Source organism: Grammomys surdaster, unplaced genomic scaffold (assembly GCF_004785775.1).
Source record: "Grammomys surdaster isolate TR1022 unplaced genomic scaffold, NIH_TR_1.0 220, whole genome shotgun sequence".
Lineage (NCBI taxonomy): Eukaryota > Metazoa > Chordata > Mammalia > Rodentia > Muridae > Grammomys > Grammomys surdaster.
In genome coordinates, this window is record NW_021604665.1 from 5286941 (window position 1) to 5307534 (window position 20594).

Here is a 20594-nt window from a genome sequence, read left to right on the forward strand (position 1 = left end):
GAGAGAGAGAGAGAGAGAGAGAGAGAGAGAGAGAGAGAGAGAGAGAGCACTCAAGAATTGTAGTATAACTAATCTAAACTTATCCCTGACTAGCTTACAAATAAATGAGACTCAGACTATGATTATTTTATTTGGGTTTGACAATTACTGAGGAGTAACCCCTAATCTACTCTTCTAACTGCTGACTTGGCTACCTTCCCAGCAGTGTACCTCAGATACTCGCTGTTTCTCCTGGAACAACGCCATCAGAAATACCTGCTTATGGTCCATCTCCCCTCACTGTGGCCCCTCCCTCCCCCCCTTCTCCTCTCCTCTAGTTCTTCCTCCTCCTTCCTGGACTTTCCTAACTGCTCTCTCTTCTCCACTCCCAACCAGATAACGCAACCCCTCCCCCCCCACACACACACACCTCTAATTCCTCCAGTAATTGGCTGTAGCCAATTTTATTTAATTGGTAGTTTTAAATCAAGGAACAAGGTTTGCACAACAAACACCTGTAAAGGGGAGCGTTTGCTCCTAGTCCTAAACCTTCAGATACAGAATTTAGCATTCCAGTACATAGAGACAGACCAAAAGAGTGTTTACCTAAAAGCTGTATCTCTGATGCTGATTCCAGATTCAGAAGGCTGAGATGAAAGCTGGGAATCTGTAACTGTTTTCTTAGTATTCATTTATTTTTAATTGACAAAAGTTACTCGTATTTATCATCTACAGCATGCTGTTTAGAAATATGTATGAGTGGTAAAATGGTTAAATGTAGCTAATTAACCTCACAAATTTAAAGAATTGGAGGAGGTGCAAAAGCAACTGATTAATAGTTTTTAAGAATGCAATATATTCTTATTAACTCAGTTGCCATATTGTAACATAGATCTCTTGAACTTATTCTTTGGATCTCATGGAAATTGTGTATACTTTGATTATATTGCCACTTAGCCTATGGTAACCATCACTTTGCTTCCATGTCTACATATATCTGGCTACTTTAGAATGCACATAGCAGTGAGACACAAAATCTTACAAAACCCAGATTTTTTTAATTACATCAATATTATTGCTTATTATAAGTCATTTTTGTTGTTGTTAACATTTTCAGTAGTTCTGATGGCATTGTTCCAGGGACCATGCTACTAAACAGTTTACTCTGTTGCTTGTAGATCACGAGAGGTAGATTAAAAACAGTTAACCGTAAGGTCTCATTGTACTGCTACAGGGTATGATATGAATTAGAACATGATCAATTGATAAGCCAAAGCTATAGCTTGTTTTTCCAAGGTCTACTTACTGGTCCAGTGTTGTGTTATCTCTAAAGGGACTTGGGAAAGTTAAATCATCTCTTTTTTTGTTTGTTTGTTTTTGTTTTTATTTTTGTTTTTCGAGACAGAGTTTCTCTGTGTAGCCCTGGCTGTCCTGGAACTCACTCTGTAGACCAGGCTGGCCTCGAACTCAGAAATCCTCCTGCCTCTGCCTCCCAAGTGCTGGGATTAAATGCATGCGCCACCACTGCCCAGCAAATCAGCTCTTTAAAGCATTTAGCTCAGGATTCGGTGTAGCTCAGTGATATGGCACTTACCCAGAAAACCTATAATCCTCAGTTCGATCCCAATATCAAAATAAAAACCGTAATTCTGCAGTAAACCCAGATTTTTTAATTACACCAATATTATTGCTTATTATAAGTCTTTTAAAATTATTGATCTCACCTTCGCTTAATTTTGATAAGTCAGTTGTACCTACAAGTTCATTCCTTTCTTTTAGGTTTAAAAATTGAGTGAGATATGTTTTTAATGTGTCTTTGAGATTTCATTTCTGAATTTCATTGATACCTGTGGCAATGTTTCCTTTTCAGCTATAATTACATTCCTCCCTGCCTCCCCCCTCCTTCTTCTGGCTAATTTGGCTGAGAATTTGTCTACCTTGTCATTTTCTTGAAGAACCAATTATTTGTTTCATAAATACCTTTGTGCCTTTTCTAGAGTTTGGACGTAGAATTCTGATTTTCAGAGGATCTATAGACTATAAGAGAAGGTCTATAGACCCTTGAAAATAAATAAATAAATTAATTAATTAATAAACAAAATCAAGACAACTGTTAAAATATTTCTGGATGCTTTCCACAACCCCACCCGACCCCCAAAACCCACCATCTGAAGGCCACTTTGAAAAGCTTAAGCAGCAGTCTTAAATGAGTGGAATAGAGATATTTTTTACTTCCTTTCTTTCCTGTATAACCTACTCCTAAAGAATAAGTATTACTTTATTTTACATAGTAACATCTTTGACATTTCCCTGAAAACAGATTCCTTTTCTGGAGGTTTGTAAAGCAACTTCTTTAGAATCAGCTGTTGTAAAAGAGAAGAGCGGAGATGGGTGTCAAGCTGAGAAACAGTTACAACCCATGGATAAAGTGGGGAAACCCTTCTTATAGGCAATAGTCCAGGACACTCTTTTACCATGATTGATGGTCATGAAATGTAAGTTTCCCCCCTGAGCATGGGTATGACTTTACAAAATGAAACTCAGGCTCAGGATCATTCCCAGTGAGCCAGTGCAGGAGCTAGGAAAATAAACATGATTCCTAAGGGAAAGCAAGACCATTGCACATAGGGCATGGACAAAGATCCTAGCCTGGGAGCTAGCAAGCAACTTTCTGTGAGAAGAAAAGAAGCAGACAGGTTAAGAAAATGAAATTATTTAAAAAGCATTGGAAATTTCTGATTTTGTCTGATTTTTAAGTTCAAAAATCTAAGTCTTAGAATGAAATAAAGAAATTTACACAAAGGCTAAGTCCAAAAGCGAGGAATTTCGTTCATTTGATCTTTTAATGGATAGGGAGAAGTAAGCAATGCTTCAAACTTGAATCTTTCATTTTTGCAAAATACATGTTCTGAGAATTGAGTAAATGTAACTAAATCCTGGTTCAAGCACAGAATCAAATGGGACTAGTACTGGTTTTATGAGAGTTGAATAAACGTGTTTGCAGTTGATGGAAAGCATTATCTCATCTTTGAAATGAGTAATAAGATCGATACGAAGAAATCTCATTTCTGTTTTTCCCTAATTCCCCATTTGCCCATAGAAAACACTCATTTTAAGATGCTCATAAAATGACATCGTCCCCAGTGAAATCAAAGCAATACATAAATAGACATAAAGTCTTCTTGCACCATTCACAGATACCTGCAGTTCTGGAAAACCTTAATTAAGGTGCTGCACTCATTATCCTTGAACTTGACTATCGTTTTGGTATGCTTTTCTTTGTCCAAATTGGCACAGTAATTGACATCTGGCTTGTTACGTAGGCAGATCAGAAGGAAATCTTTGAGAGATGGCCACCTTCTCTGAAAGAGTGGTGGCTTTATTGTCCACCCAGTCTCACAATGAGCATAACAAATGAGCATAAAGACAGTTTTCTGTTCTTGTTTTGTTTGGGTCTCTGTAAAAAATAAAGACTGGGGCTTTTAAAAAGTCACCTGTTCTCACTAGAATAAATTTATCTAGCTGAAAATCCATTTGTGAAGTTTAGGTATATATATATATATATCAAAGTTTATGTTGCCAAATCTCTACATGACAGCTTCTGAAGGGATGCTCTAAGCATCTCCTCCCATCCCCAAGGTCTGCTGACCCCAGTCTTCTATTCCATTATGGAATGTGTCTCCAAGGATTTTATCTTTCTTCTCAGCACATAGTCTTTGGGTCGAGCTCCTTAATGAATAAAGGGACATTTTAAAATATCATCACTTATGTCCAAGGGAAAAGACAGACTTTTAGCATTACAACGAACAAAGTAGTTGCCCAGGGTACATGATAAGTACCTTGCTAGAAGTGGTTGAGTTGTACTCTTGGGTATTACATTTGGTAATAATCTGTATCTATCTGTAACATTTGCCTCCTCATTTCTATATTCAAGACTCCAAAGCTCTGTTTGCTCCTTCCCTGCAGTGGAACTAAAAGCAGAATGAATGTTTACCCAGACGTCTTTGATACAAGAAGGCAGGTCCCTGAGTAGCTTCTTGACATAGGTTGCTGCCCCCAGTCCTGCTCATACCATGAACTGATTGCATAGACATGGTTGGTACTCAATAAAGCACATTCCCAGAATTTGACCAGAAACTGTTCCTTGCTTGTCTGGGGCCTATACGTGCAGAAGCACTGTACTAGAAATTCTTTACAGTAATGATAATCATATCATTTCAGCAAATTAAAGAATATTTTAATTAGAAACATATCTCAAATAAAATAGTTCTCTGTAGCCCAAGGTATAAATAAAAATAAATACCTCCTAGAGTCCAGCACAGGAACAGCCACAAGTACAAATAGCCTAGCTCCAATTGTCTGAAATTATGCTGCATTTTATATTCTATAAAGTCCATAGAATGGTAGCTCATTTTTCTCTTTTGAATGGGTACATTTATTATGTATACAGCAAGCAAAAATGAATGAACAGATAATGACTAGTGAATAGAAGAGAAGAGAGCACAAAGCATCAACAAATGAGGAGTTTGTGATCTGCAGCAGAGATGACTGGAATAGCCAGGTTGATAGAGGTACCACCATCAAGCTGGAGATTTACAAACATTCAGGGAAATCAACCAGAGAGGTTGAGGCAGTCAGCTAGAGGTTCCTACTAAGAAGTCCCTATTGCTCTCTCTACAGATGAGTTTGCTATTTCCTGATCCTATCTCAGATATTTTTATACTGTAGAATAAACAAGAGTAATCTGTATCAGAACTAGCTTTCTTTCTAGCTGTTCCCAAGGATGCAGTGTTTTAAATCCTGAGCCATTCCACTGTTTTCCTTTCTCTCAGACATGGGATTAGGGAACCAATCTATGTTGGAAAAAACTTTCAAATATACATGCTTGGGACTGAAGTGCAGTGCTCTTTACTTTCAGAGTCTGCATTTATCCATCTTAAACACATCATATTTACCACTATAATATAGATGGCTATATGTGTGCAGATCCCATTCAATGGCTTCTAGCTTTTCCCATCATCCACTCTGCCCTTAAATGTGTTAAATCTCCTAGCTTAGTAGGAATGACTACGTGAAGAGCAATCAAAGCTTTGATTGCTGTAGTCCTTCCACAACTACAACCACCATGGGTTTTCTGGACAGTATAGTGGTAGACTGAGCACGAGCTTCCAACAACATAGCCTCCTAATGTCAGTAGGAATGAAAATGGATTGCAGTTACAGTGATCTGGTCTTAACATGGAGACAAAAAGCCTTTCTCCCCCCTGGCATGGTTCCTTCCATCTATGCTGCCCTATGTCTCTGCATGTATCTGTCCCTCTCTACCTTCGCTTACTTCTGGCTCTCTTCTCAGCTTTCTTGGTTGCCTTTGGCTGTTCTTTTTCACAGTTTCTGAGTTTTACTTGAGTTTGTACATAAAAGAATAGACAATATACATGTGGACATCATCAGAATGAGGCTAGTAGAGGCCGAGAGGATGAAATCCATGTGAAACAAGCTTGGGGACACAAAAGCACTTGGGAGGACCCAAACACAGAGAGCAAGCCTGATAATACGTTGTGTATGAACAGCCAGAAGTGAGTGGGGGAGCATCTGCTATTGGCTATTCATACGCACAGTATTATCACCTTTGAAGAAAATCAATTCCTCCTAGAACAATTAATTATCAAGGCATTGGAAAGAATGTGAAAGCCAGGAATATTTTCTGTGCAATAGCAGTAAATGGTAAATCCTTGATAAGACAGAATATATTTTTATTATTATAAGTTACATTACTGAAGACCTTGAGAAAATTCTGAAGCAGAATGACATGTAAAAGTAAGAGAGAACAAAGCTTACTTTACATTTTTCTATATCTTTAAATAATTATAAATATATGTCTGCATTAATTTAGAGAAAATAAAAGTTAAGTCTAACCAATATACAACCTATCCTAGGTATCCTAGGTAGATTTTGCAGGAAGAAGTGTTTTAGTTATCTAATTATCACGAGTATTATCTGATATCTTACCATGAGAAAGCCCGTTGGCACAGAGTAAACTGAGAAAGCCTTTGGAGTGTTCTAATCCACTCATGTTGTATGTTAAATGATACTTTGCAGATTAAATCATAACACATGTAGGTCCTCAGTCACTGTCAGGCAAAATGAATGCCCAGGACACATGCATACTTTTAGCACTCTTTGGGAGGAAAAAATATACTTTTTCTGATGAATGTGGTTTATGGACCACTTAGTGAATCCCAAACTTGACAGGTACTAAAGTGAATACAATTCCAAAATCTCTTTTTTTTCCTACCTAAAAGATCTCTTTTAAAATATGGATTGAATACATGTGGGCAACTGAAGTCACTCTTTCACCGCTTTGTGGAATACCTGCTTCTTAGTCTTTGCGTGCATGTTATTGTTATAAACTTAGCTGAAAGGGCATCATAGAATTTTCTAGCACATGGGGTGCATAGATTTCTATCCAGGGTGACGTATTGATCGAGACTGCCAGTAAATTAACAGCAGCAGAACACTATTAAATTTTAAACTTAATTGCCTTCTCCTCTTAATTTCTATGGATATGATCAATACATGCCAGAGAAAAGTTAAAGGAGTTATTTAGCGAGCATCTACTTCCTGGAGCATAATGTAAAAACCACTGTTTCATTTCAGGCTTGAGAGCAACAGCTTGCAGTGTGATACAGTCATTTAGGAGGCTTCTATAAAAAGGCTTCACTTTACACAGTTTTGATTAGCCTGTTTTGAAGACACACAAGTGGGAGTTTTATTTTTAAGTTAGTTTGGTTTTCTCTCTGGCCCTGTCCCTAACTTTTCCCTGACTGTTGGACTGGACGGCTCTTCTACTCCATCTTCTACTCCATCTTCTACTCCATCTTTGGTGCCTGTGAACACATTTCACATTTCCACGTTGAATTCTGATTTTAATCAGTGTCTTGCATCCCAGATTTTCACCAAAAAAGTCATAGATCAGTATTAAATGTTGAGTATACCTAGATACATAGCAGTAAACTCTGTCCGTTGATAGTGAGTGTCCTATCGAGTGAAGACATATCCATGTAAAGAAAACAGATGAAAATTCCAGGCTGTCATCAGCTCGCAACTTAATGGAAATAAAATAGTAAATGTGAATGCAAGAAGCATATAAATGTCAAATTAAGATATTTTCATAAAGTGAAAGATAAGCAAAACTAGATAAAGCAAAACTAGATAAAGGGATAGAGAGCGGGGGCAGAGAAGGCATTCCAAGATGGCACATTCAAAGTGAAAAATAACTGTAACTTGAGCTCTAGGGGAATTTGATGCCTCTGGCCTTTGCAGGCTTCTTCAAGTATGTACACAGGAGTTTCCAAATACATGCGCACACACACACACCACCACCACCACCACCACCACACACACAATTAAAAACAAAATAAATATTCAATGTGAAAAATAAATAGGTGAAAAAAGACTAACTAGTAAAGTATTGTCAATAGCTGCAAAAGTAACTTTAGTTCACCCAAGGTAATTGTCATTGGGAGGTTTACTGCTGAATAAGCCCACCCTTTGTTGTTCTTTCTTACTCTGGCTAGTTGGTTCAACTCAGCTATTCTGGCCTAAACTCCTCTCCAAGTTGAATGATTTAAACTGGCTTCTCTTCCCTCTGACTGAATTCTTCTGCTGGCCTAAATCTTTCAGCTCCATCCCATTCTCTGGCTCATTCTGTTTTTACCTGCAACCTCTATCTGAATAACTGTTCTCTCTGTCTCTGTCTCTATCTCTGTCTCTGTTTGTGTGCGCATGTGAGTGCAAGTGTGTCTCTGTTTCTATCTATTTATCTACCTACTTCCTGTCTATCTATCTACCTACTTCCTGTCTATCTAGCTAGCTAGCTATCTGTGCCGCTCTCTTAACTCACCTCTCTTTCCTGTTCTGTTCTCATGAGAGTTGGGCATGTCCTATCCTGACTCATTCTGCCAAATCCTTCTCTAATTTGTTACTTTGCCTGACCCTCAATTAGATATCACTTTCAAACATGACTACTTTCTTCTACAAACTAAGTTTATGTATATTGTTTCTGATTAAAGGTGTGTAGTCGGGGTGTGTCTACATTCCAGCCAGATCATATAAACCTAGAAGGTGTTTGGATGTGATCCCTTGCAAGAGCAGCCATGTTGCTGGGTTAAAATTCCTTTATAAATAGCAACATTAATAGGCTTAAATCTCTAAGATGAACATGAGATATTTGGAAGAATAGTAGGAAGCTGTTTCTGTCTGATACATAAAGACAGGAGAAAATGAGATGGCCCATGTACCATTGAGAAGCCTGACTCATGAAGGAAAGGGCCTTGTGGAACACAGACAGAGGTGGGAGTGTTTAATCCAAACTATGAAAGTTCCAGTGAGGCTCATAATATATAACTTCTAGAATAACCAGATCTGCTATGGCAAAGATGAACAGAAAGAAGGACAGTGACCTCCCTTCCTCCCCACCCTATCCTATATAGTTTTGTTTCTTAAGTATCAGATCCATCCTTTCTCATATGTAAAACAAATACGATAGACAGAGGTAGAGGACCTACTTTACCCGGGATGGGCTGTGCCACAGTATGTATCAACAGTAGGAGAACAAAGTACAAACCTATCACTGGTGCTCTATAAATTATTTGGATCTAGGCTTCAACTTGAGATAAAGTTTCTGGGTGACTTATGTCTACAGCAATTGTATTCCAACCAATGGAAAAGACAGATGGCAGAGGACATGACTTCTCCCTGAAGGACAATCATTTCCTCTTACTTTTCCTTTACCCTAATTTAATCACAAGAATCCATTTACCTAGAAAATGTTATTGGTTCCCAGGAAACTGTGCATCTAGCTAAAATCTAGGCAGTTACCACAAAAGAAAACTGTTATATTGGGGAGGAGGAGGGAAGGCAAGACCACCAACAAGTATATTAAATACTGAGAACTGCCAGTCTACTGGAGACTGGTTGTGTTGCATAGCTTACCTGGTAGTAGCAACTTTCATTGAATATGTTAGGCTTCAAACTTGAACAAGCTACCAAAGAGTCCAGGTATTTCTAGACATGTGACATGGTTTTATGTTTCCTAACATTCTGGAGGTTGAACAAAGTATGAGTGAAGTAATATGTTTTAGGGTTTAATAGAATATATTCCCTAAAACAAGGCTATACAGACAGGTTCCCCTGTGACCCAATAGGTGATGATGGTTCAGATCAGTACCCTACCACTCTGTGACATGAATTCACATAGAATAAGCATAGAAAAGGAGGAAGAACTCTAACAAAACATCAGTGGACTCCTTTGTTTTAAACAATGAAATCTAAAGATTGTTCATATAGCCTATAATTACATAGATATAGATATAGATATAGATATAGATATAGATATAGATATAGATATAGATATAGATATAGATATATACATATCACCCACACTTTGGAACTTTGGAGGTGTTGAGGTACACTAGATGCTAGATGACCTGTCAAATACCACATATTAGGTCTTAGCCAAATACCAAATATTGCTTAAAATATTCCACTTGGTTCCATCCCCAAGGATTATGGTTAGATAGATTTTTTTAGGGTTATCAGGTTATTTGAATTAATGTTTTTGTTAAAACTGGGCAATGAAGAGACAAACAAAATGTCATGCCTTGGTAGAATAAGCCTTGAGGAACAGAAGTAATGGTTGGTCAATCAGATTGTTTGTCAGTGATTATCCCAAAGCCAGAAGCCATATACTCTACTCTCCCTCCCTCCCTCCCCCACCCTCTGTGTGTGTGTGTGTGTGTGTGTTTGTCTGTGTGTGTGTGTGTTTGTGTGTGTGTGTGTACGTGTATGTAGCGTTGGTTGTGTGTATGCATATATATGATATTTGTGTGGTGTGTCTATATGTGATGTCCGTGTGGTGTCTATATGTGTATGGTGATGGTAGTAGTGTGTGTGTGTGTGTGTGTGTGTGTGTGCATGCGCCCAATGTACATACATGAGTGGTGTGTATATGTGCATGATGTGTGTGTACTGCATGTGTATGCATTGTGTATGTTGTATGGTATGTGTGTGTGGTATTGTGTGGTATGTGTGTGTGTGTGGTGTGTGATTTATGTGTTTCTGGTGCATAGGTATATGATACACGTGTATGTGTTTCTGTAAACACTTAGTGGATAGCCCCTATGTTTGTTTACTATTTTGGACACGGCCTTACACCACAGCATGTCTGGCCTGAACCTGTCTGCATAGTCTGCACTGGCCTCAGACTCACCACAGTCCTGTTCTAGCCCTCCACATTCTGGGGTTATAACAGTGACCCACTACTCCCAGCTAAAAATATGAGTCACTTCACAGATCTGGCTGTCATGCTTATACAGAGGCCGTGCTAATCTCTGTATCATTCCAATTTTAATAACTGCACTGCCAGAACTCGCCCTGTCTTTTGAATAGCAAAGATAACGCAGGCTTCTTGCTGTGCTTATGTTCAAGATATGATTGTGCAGTCATGCTTAAATTTTCCTCCAACGCTGCAAGCCACTTTTAGTTTTTGAGGTCTTGATACTACATTATAGCTAAGACAAGCTGAAATAAGGTGCTGTGTTTTGTATGAGTCCCCCCAAAATAATCTGTCTCCCCAAATCCATATGCTGGCAAGTTAGTTCTCAGTACAAGATGCTTGGAAGGTAGAACCCAGTGAGTTTAGGTCACATGGTCCCACCTTGCACACATTAATGCCATTGTAACCATTTGGATCCCTTTCCCTTTCTTGTTTTTCTGGGCTAGAGATTATCCCTCAATCCCACAGGACATGTCAGGAAGACCCTTGTGAGGTATCATCTAGGCTCTGAAACTATAAGAGAGTAAACTTCAGATCCTTACAGCTGTTTTCTCTGCTCCATCTCTTAGAGCAAGGCAAACACACTCACAGACAAATGCATAAGATTTTAAGATTTCATTTTACCTCAGATTTATACTCATTTCGGAACTCTTAATTCCAACTAAGAGAAACACAGATAAGTGCATTGTTTATGCCATGCTAATACAAAATAAAATAGTGATCTGTAACCTGTAAAATAGAAGGGAGGTGACAGAACAATGGCATACAGGCTAAAAGATATATAAAGAACAGGTTTCTCTTTCAGACTCACACTGTGACTCTGAGACTGTGTGTTACACATTTGACTTAAAGATGTCAAAAAAGTTGAAAAGATGGTATTTGTATATGAGAGAGGTGCTAAGTTCCTTCCCAGCCCCTTGGTAAAAAGGTTTGCTTTCCCAGTTCTGACCCTCCCAACCAAGCTGAGCATTCCTGTACCTGGATTCTCTTGGGACAAGAAAGAGCAAAGGAAACACATATCAGTCACATGACTGCTTGTTATCCATCCCTATCAAGGCTTGCCCATGAGGGCACTGAAACAATTGGGTAAAATGAAGTTTGGGGATTATCCATGGTTTTCAATTACAGTATTTTTGCTCTTTTGGACCCCTATTAACATCCATAGCTGGTTCGGCCACACTGTTGAGATTTATAAGCCTTTCTCCCAGTTAACTGCATCCAACCTGGGCCCCACATGATCAGCACTTTTCCATTATCTTTAAAACTCTTTTTTTCCAAGAAAGACGTATGTTTGCTGCCTGCATGACTTTAAAAACTGCCAACTCATCAATCGCTACATCATTTGAAATGAATTCCACAAGGCGTCAAATGAGTCTTTGTCAATGTGGTTAGTTCATTTCAAAGTCACAGGAGGAGAAAAACATGTTTTAAAAAAAACAGCACAATTTATGCATCATTTATTACTCACAGTCAAGAATGGCTCTCTCATTTTCTTTTTTTTAGTCAGACAGATAGCCAGTAAGACACTAGCAGCTATAATGACTGTCCCCAGGAACAGAAGCAGGGACAGCTCCACTATGCTCCTGGCCAGGCTACTGGCTTTGGTATTAGATCATTTTAATTTAAATTCTGGTTCTGAAATCATTTAAGTTCAATTTTTGGAATTAATGACTTAAGCTGTCTAAGGTGATTTAGTCTTTTGAATCTGGAAAACAGAAAGGTTATTAGCACATGTAGGGACACTGTAAACCATGACCTTCAAAAGTATACTTAGAGTCCTGAGTAGCATTCGTATTTTGACTGTGCTGGTAGGCACAAGTCACACATGAGGTGAAATTATTTGGAACTACTTATCTATGCAAAAATAGAGCTAGAGGAATTGGATAGAAATATGAAAAGATGGTGTTAGCATTGACATTCTGGTTACGGAATCATTGTCACAAAGGGAACCGTCACTCTGATTGGAACCTGGATACATAGTACACATATGTATCCCCTTACTAGTTTCTAAACTACATGCAAAAACATAACTATATGAATCAAAAAAAATGTGTGTGAAACAGTTAAGAGCTGACTACATGGGAAGCACTGAAGATTTTCCAGTCAAATAGTGATAATAACTTTTTGGTAGAGTACTTTGAGTAATAGTTTACTCTGACTAGTGAACAGGGATGAGTAGTGCATCAGTTTAGTTTTAAATAGAAAAATAGAAGTCATCTAGATAGTTTGATAAGATAAATATAAAATATATGGAGACTATTGGTAGACATTTGACAAGAGGACTAGGATAGGGGGAAGGAGGATATAGTTAGTTACGCACACTCAAAGAAACATTGAAGTAATTGTGAACCCATCCAAGTCAATGGTCCCCGCTGTCTTTAATATCAGACTGATTGGTTAGGAAGAGCCCATGAATGTGAAAGAAGCCATTACCCATTACCTCAGCCTCGTAGGAACTCTCTAGTGCTTCAGCAAGTTGATGCTCTGAACTGTCTGTCAGAAAATCCCACCAGAGAGTAATGGCTACTATTCCTCTTCCCTCTTCTCCTGTTTCCTGTATCTAAGCAACACACAGCGTAGGATGCTAGGAAGAATTGTTATAAGGCTGCCCTGGTGATAAGGAGAAAATGTAGAAGGGTACAGTGATGAGTTATAATGATGTTGTTGTGAGGTGATGATAACTCAGTCGATTTGTTTGCATGCTCAGCGTTCATCGTTTATGTAGAAGAATGTCTTTATTTTTTCATTTTTTATTGGTTATTTTATTTACATTTCAAATGTTATCCCCCTTCCCAGTTTCCCTTCCACAAACCCCTATCTCTTCCCCCCTCTTCCCCAACTCTATGAGGGTGCTCCCCAACCTATCCACCTACTCCTGCCTCAGTGTGCTAGCATTCTTTTATGCTAGATCATTGAGTCTCCCCATCCTCCACTACATATCCAGCTGGAGCCATGTGCCTCCTCCCATGTATGCTCTTTGGTTGGTGGTTTAGTCCCTGGAAGCTTTAGGAGGTCTGGTTGGTTGATAGGAGGTTCTTCCTATGAGGTTGCAAACCCCTTCAGCTCCTTTCATCTTTCCCTAACTCCTCCACTGGAGTCCCCATGCTCAGTCTGATGTTTGGCTGCGTGTACCACAGCAACAGTGATGCTGTTTGGCTTGCTTCCTTCTCCAGTGGCTTTGGTCAATTTATGGTTCCCTCAGGTAACAGTCTGCCATGGTAGCCCAAACTCAAAGAAAATGTCATTCCATGTCTTGATGCCTCAGTTCAATAGCTGCTGAAAACAGGCTTCAGGCAGTCCCCATGTCTAGTGACAAGTGACTCTGCCCAATAGTGTTGCAGTAGCTGGTGTTTATTTCCTTTTTTGAGCAGAATCTGTAGTAGCTTATAGGTATATATTTTTTAATCAGTCTACTTCCCCACAATATCATTTCAACAAACAACAGAACTTTTTCTTAATTGTTCTATATGATATTTTCAGGGCCTAAGAATACATGAAATGTGGATCATGATATAATAGATAAAAGCTGAAAAAAAGAAGGCTTCAAGGAAAAAGTCACCATGAGAAAAGCGGATAAGCTCAATGTTTAGTCTTAAACAGTATGCATAAGACAATGTAACACCTTTAATAAATAAAATGCCAAGATATTACAAGTCTTCACTACAATTTAAGTGTCAGATCATTTCATGGTCTCTTTATATAACTTTTTTTTTTGCTAATGTCATTAGCAGGTATATGAATCCTATATAGAAAAGGACACAAAGGCTCACCAGATCAAATAACTAAATTAAAGTTACTAAACCACAGGAACCTCTTCTTTCGCCATTTTTCCTGGATGCCTCACCTCAATGATGACATGAGACTCTTGTTACACTTAGCCATTTGAGAAGCTGAATCTTTACACAATGGTGAATTTCCACACTCATGCACTATTCCTGGAAACTGCACCAAACTGGCCAGACCATTCATAGGAAGACACCAGAGCCATGTGGTAGCTACAGCTTGCTCCACAACTGGAAGCTTTAGGAGTACCCTGAAGGATGGTAACAGTTAAGATCAGTAAAGCATGAACTTGGGGTATAGCTACAGATATAGCAATCTGTGATGGCTCAATGTAGATTCTGAGAACAGTGACTATCCATCTGGTAATATTTCCATGAAAATAGTACTGGTTCTTTATCTTGCTTTCACATATCTTTTGAATGCACTTATCCCTTTAAGTGCATTCTGTTGGGATCCAGGAATCTCCTCACAAACCACATGAACACTGATCTCAGTCAGAGAGGGGTCATTTATTTGGCATTTGCCCTAGGACTGATCAATCAGAGCTGGAGGACAGACTCAGGAGCTAGATACAACCCTGAGTCAAGATCCTATAGGGCGTTAACATCTTGAAATCCTCAAACATCTGTGCCAAGTTATTCCACCAATCAGGATTTAGGGATAGGAGACTTCCTTAGGATCATGTCTTTGTTGTACGTTTATCCCTTATTCTACTCCCATTGGTTGGCTATTCACCTGTGGCAGGGGATTTAATTTGTCTTATATTCATGTCTTAACTTGCCAACCAGAATATCAGTTCCATGTATATGAAACTCTTTCTGCCAAGTAGGATGTAAGTTCCCAGGAAGGTCTTGGGAACTTAAATTTTACTTGATCCATACTCAAAATGGAAGTCTCATTCCAAACAGCCTCTTATATTTGTATAGGTGTTCTTCTTATGTTGGGGTCCATCCCAGGGCCGACTTATAAAAGCAAAACCCCTAAAAGCTTATACATAGATGCAGGGAGTGCTGCCTATTAGTTCTGGTCCAAGCTTATTGTGGCTAACTATACAAAGCAGTTCTAACTGACTTCTATTGTGATTGGTTTCTAAGAACACCAAAGCACACAATGTAACAGAATCTGCAATCAACTAGACCATGAGAAAGTTTTCTAGTGATAGCACATGAGAAAGTTTCCTTATACTATTAGTAACAACATAAAATGGCAGGGTAGACAGGTAAGAGTTACCAGGCCTTAACATTTTACCTAGCCCTTAACACATTCTTTTTTTTTTTTTTTAATAAAAAAAAATTGTATTTACTTAGAAGCATTCAGAATGTCAACAAAACAGCCGCAATTTTTTTTTTTTGCAATTACAGAGTGGTATTCAGTTAACAGAACAACAATTATCTTCGTATAAGCTGCATCAGAGACAACTGAAGATGGAAAAAAAAAACCCAAAAATAAAACCAAAAGAAAAGAAAAACAAAAACCAAACTACTGTCCCCATATATAACTAATTTGTGCTGTGCACCAACAAGAACCTGCTTTAAATTTCCATGCCAATTTACAACCCCCAGACTGTACCAGGCAAGGTTAGTGGCTATTGAAAATACCACCAGGACAGGGCTATCTAAAGACACATTCGGTAGTGTGTTAACTATACAAAAAAAGACACTGTACAGTTTAAAAACAAATCTTACACAGCCTTACATTTCAATTTTTTTCTTTAAAAGGAGTGAGTTGTGTACAGGGGGGTTAAATGCTTTATAGACAAGAAAAAAACTGCGCTAGAACCAACTTATTCATCATCATCATCTTCTTCTTCATCTTCGTCTTCCTCTTCTTCCTCCTCTTCCTCATCTTCTTCATCTTCCTCATCATCTTCCTCTTCCTTCTTTTTCTTGCTCTTTTCAGCCTTGACTACCCCCTTTTTTGCTGCATCAGGTTTTCCTTTAGCTCTGTAGGCAGCAATATCCTTCTCATACTTCTCCTTCAGCTTGGCAGCCTTCTTCTCGTAGGGCTGCTTGTCATCCGCTGCAGTGTTGTTCCACATCTCTCCTAGCTTCTTTGCAACATCACCAATGGATAAGCCAGGATGTTCGCCTTTGATTTTTGGGCGGTACTCAGAACAAAACAAGAAGAAGGCCGAAGGAGGCCTCTTGGGTGCATTGGGGTCCTTGAACTTCTTTTTGGTCTCCCCTTTGGGAGGGATGTAGGTTTTCATTTCTCTTTCATAACGAGCCTTGTCAGCCTTTGCCATATCTTCAAATTTCCCCTTTTCTTTAGCAGACATAGTCTTCCACCTCTCTGAGCACTTCTTGGAGAACTCTGAGAAGTTGACAGAAGCATCTGGGTGCTTCTTCTTGTGCTCCTCCCGGCAGGTTTGCACAAAGAATGCATATGAGGACATTTTGCCTCTCGGCTTCTTAGGATCTCCTTTGCCCATGTTTAGTTGATTTTCCTCCGCGAGGCACAGAGTCGCCCAGTGCCCGTCCGGCTCTCGCTTGCCCCGGCGCTGTCTCTATGGAGCTCAATGTACTGCAATGGCTGTGAGAGCGGGAGCCAGACGCAGCCTCCTCACTCTCTCCGCTCTGTCCCTTAACACATTCTTAACCAATTCTGTTCTCCATGAAAAGTAGATTTATATAGTGGTCAGACATAAAGACAAATTTACAAGAGACTATACCAAAGTGAACTAAATAAATTATCACTTCAGTATGGTCTCCAGTGAAGATTTTCTTTTTAAGTAGCACACTAGAGAAGCCATGTACAAAGCAAAAGATAACTATCTCTGGAGATGCAATTCTGCTTATCACATTAGTGGCTTTGTTTTCTCAGAGTGGCTGTGTTTATCCTATTGACTTTTAGAAGTGCTGAGAGTTCCTCTAGGCTGAGATGTGATCTGCTGAACCAATTACCTAAGGTCCTACTTCCTTATCAGAATCACTCTGGTTTTTTGTGCTCACCCTAGACATTGGAATTGAAACTCTCCTGCTCAGGGTTGGATGTAAAAAGCTTCTGTTCTCATTCTTCAGAATCATGTTGTCAGTGCTGAGGTCTCATCTTAAGGGGCCTGATTTAAGATGCTCAGACTTAGAGAGTCTTCAGAAGCCAGCATCATTCAACTAATTGAGAAACATGCCTGGAACCTCACCCATTTGTCTCAGAAATGAAGAACTGGGAACATAAAACTCAATTATGAAGAAATCATGTTTAAATGCCTTAACTGTTTGTGTCTCAGCCAGGTGTGAAAATATACACCAACACTTAGGAAGCTGAGGTAGGAAGATAGTGAAGCCTTGACTGAAAAACAAAATAAAACAAGCAAAAAAGAACCACATAACTTTCTACATATTTGGAAATAGAGAACTACAATTATCAATTTCATAGGATTGTATCTTTTTGAGATTTTAAGGTTTTTATCATTAACTAATTTGTTTGTTTACTTTACATCCCTATTGCAGCTTCCCCTGCCTCCTCTCCTCCCAGTCCCTCTCTCTTACCTATGTTCCATCCTCTCATCTTCTCCTCCCTTTCCTCCTCAGAGGAGGGGAGACCTCCCATAAATACCAGCTTTGACCTTAAGTTGGGAAGGACAAGGATGATTTCCTACTAAGGCTAGATAAGGCAGCCCAATTAGGGGGAAAGGATTCAAAGGCAGGCAGCAGAGTCAGAGATAGCCCTAGTTCTTGCTGCTAGGAAGCATGAAGCTAGGCTGCACATATATTACATATGTATGTGGAGGGCCTAGGGCTGTCCCATGCATGCCCCTGGTTGGTGATTCAGTCTCTGTGAGCCCTTATGGTCCCAGATTAGTGGATTCTGTAGGTTTTCATGTGATGTCCTTGGCCTCTCTGGCTCCTTCAATCCTTCCTCTCCCTCTTCCACAAGATTCCCCAGATCTGTCCAATGTTTGGCTGTGGGTCTCTGCATCTATTTCAATCAAAATAGTCTCAGTTCATAGTTATGCTAGGCTCCTATCTGCAAGTATAGCAGAATATCATTAATAGTGTGAGCTTTCTCTCATGACATGGGTATTAAGTTGTACCAGTCTTTGGTTGGCCTTTCCCTCAATTTCTGCCCCAACTTTATCCCTGCACACCTTGTAGGCAGGACAACCTCTGGATCTAAGGTTTTGTGGCTGTGTTGGTGTCTCCATCCCTCAATTAGAAGTCTTTCTGGGTTACAGGAGGTGGTATTTCAGATTCTGTATCCTTACTGTTTAGCTTAGGTTCACCTCATAGACTCCTGGGAATTTTGATTGTCTTAGATTTCTAGCTTACCCCAGAGATGAGCTCTCCCCACAGATTCCAGTTCACTCTCCCAGATCTCTCTTCCTCAGTCCACCCCACACTTATTGGTTTTAATTATGGCTTAAGATGAGTTCATGGTCAAATATCTATTGCTAAACACCATTTAAGAAGATCTACAGTCTCAATTACATAAGCCTAAGTGGATTATTTTCTAATCCTCAGCTTTTCAAGTTCATAGGATTTGTTACCAAATTCTTGACAAGAAGATAGACACAAATGCCATACTAATATTAACTGTAATTATTAATGTTTCTAATATTAATATTAAAGTGAAGTGCATAAGCTTATCACAGTAACCGCCTATTTTATTTTTATCACTATGCAATGTAGATACTAAAAAGCTCCTAAACTAGATACAACATGAACACACACGTTTCAGAAAACTTACGACAAACAATAGCACCTGCATCCTGACTCTCTTACATCCTTTCAGCTTCTACTTTATCCTCACACTGTCTACTCCTTGCCTCTATTATCATGTGTTGGTTTATTTCTTTTTAGACTATTAATCATATAGTTCAATTTTATAGTATATTTTTAAAGAAGCTGTGACAATCACCTCAATTATTCTATGTAATGCATATTTCTTTGCTCTTACCACTACTGAGTTTTCCACACATTGGATACACCACAATAATTCACTTTTTGAAATCTGTCCAAGCTTTCTTGAATAATTTGAGTTAGGACAGATTGTGTATTATGAGTTTTATAGACATCTACATACACATCTTATCGAAAATATAAGTGAATATTTCAAGTGATTATAAAACTAAGAGTTGAATTGCTGTGTCAAAGAATATATATATGTTTAGCTTTAGAAGGTTCCCGCTAACAAACACATTTTATACCAATAGTTGGTATGTGTTTGTGGTATGCCTTTATGTCTGTGTCTATGTGTATGCATGTTGGGGTGAAGTGTGTGTACCCATGAACAAGTATGCAGAAGCTAAAGAAAAACATTAGATGTCTTCCTCCTTAGTGTTCTGCTTCATTTTTTTTTGTGATAAGGTCATTCAACTTAAAGCTTACTACTGATTTGACTGGGCTGTTTGGTGAGTAAGCTCCATAAACCTACCTGTCTTCACTCCCTAATATCATAGTTACAGGCAGTGTAAACCAGCCAGATTTTTCAAGGGTACTTACAATGTGTACTCATGTCCCCTTGCTTACATAGCAAGTGCCTTTACCCATTGCGCCATCTCCCCAGCCCCAGTGTTCAGTATTTTGTGGTTTAGGCATTGTTTAAAAACTCTCACTGTTGGATGGATAGAGGTATCTCATTATCATTTTATTCTGAGTTTAAAATTAGGAGCAAAAGACATAAATCACATTGAAATAGTTCTACTGGTAGCTAAGGGATTCTTCCTCTTTTTATGGAATGTTTAGGTCTTATGCCTTTCCCAGAAAAGAGACAGAGTTTTTAAATCATGCAATGAGATTTTGGCACAAAAAGGGCTATCAAAGCCCAGAGTTAAAGTCTGTCTTTGGAAGTCTGAGCAGACACATCACTGTGAGTCTTAAGCTCTCCTAGGTGGTGGCAGCTGCATTTTCTGTCTCATTAGATATTCTCAACTTTGCCACTCTCTTTGTTTAACAAATCGGAACATGATGTGGCAAGTTGACAGAAGAGTTGAGGAGAATTCTCAGTGATGCTCATAATGTGCTCAGAACACCTGTGCATGCCTAGTTGCTCTGTTCATACTTCCAGCAAGAAAGTCAGCAGGCCTCTCCTAAAGGAGAAGTTGGGAAGACATTTTAGCAGTCTGTTTGAGATAACATCTAGAAACTTACATGACATGAAAGGAAAGTTTATTAAATGAGAATTACTTGCTGTAAGTCTTAGAGTCTATGAAACAGAGAACTTTTTCAGCAGCTATTTTTTCCCTACTCCACACACAAAGGTGATAAAATCTGACATGGTCTCTTGACTCTTATCCTGGAATCATCTTAGTAGCCTGTGGTACTTGACAAGCTATGAAATAGGAACAATAAGTAGGAGTTTATGTTGATGAGATTGTCATTTCTCAGACATTATTTAAAGTGGTCCTCAACTTCCATTTCACTTTGAAGCAATAATTTAAACAATACGTAAATACATTTATAATGAATCATAACATTAAAATGACTTCAAAGCTTCTGGGCAAACATATGTAGGCACAAGTTTGACAAATATTGACTCTGTATTTCTTTTTTTTTTTT

At 38.8% G+C, this 20594-nt stretch overlaps 1 protein-coding gene and 1 non-coding gene across 2 annotated transcripts in view; one reads left to right on the forward strand and one right to left on the reverse strand.

Moving 5' to 3' along the window:
- The window catches only part of Tafa1 (TAFA chemokine like family member 1), a 125815-nt gene that overhangs the window by 34863 nt on the left and 70358 nt on the right, over nt 1–20594 (forward strand). The window lies entirely within an intron of this gene.
- Nucleotides 10310–10411, reverse strand: LOC114625760. Its single transcript, XR_003712130.1, has one exon. It is a non-coding gene; the product is annotated as a U6 spliceosomal RNA (small nuclear RNA).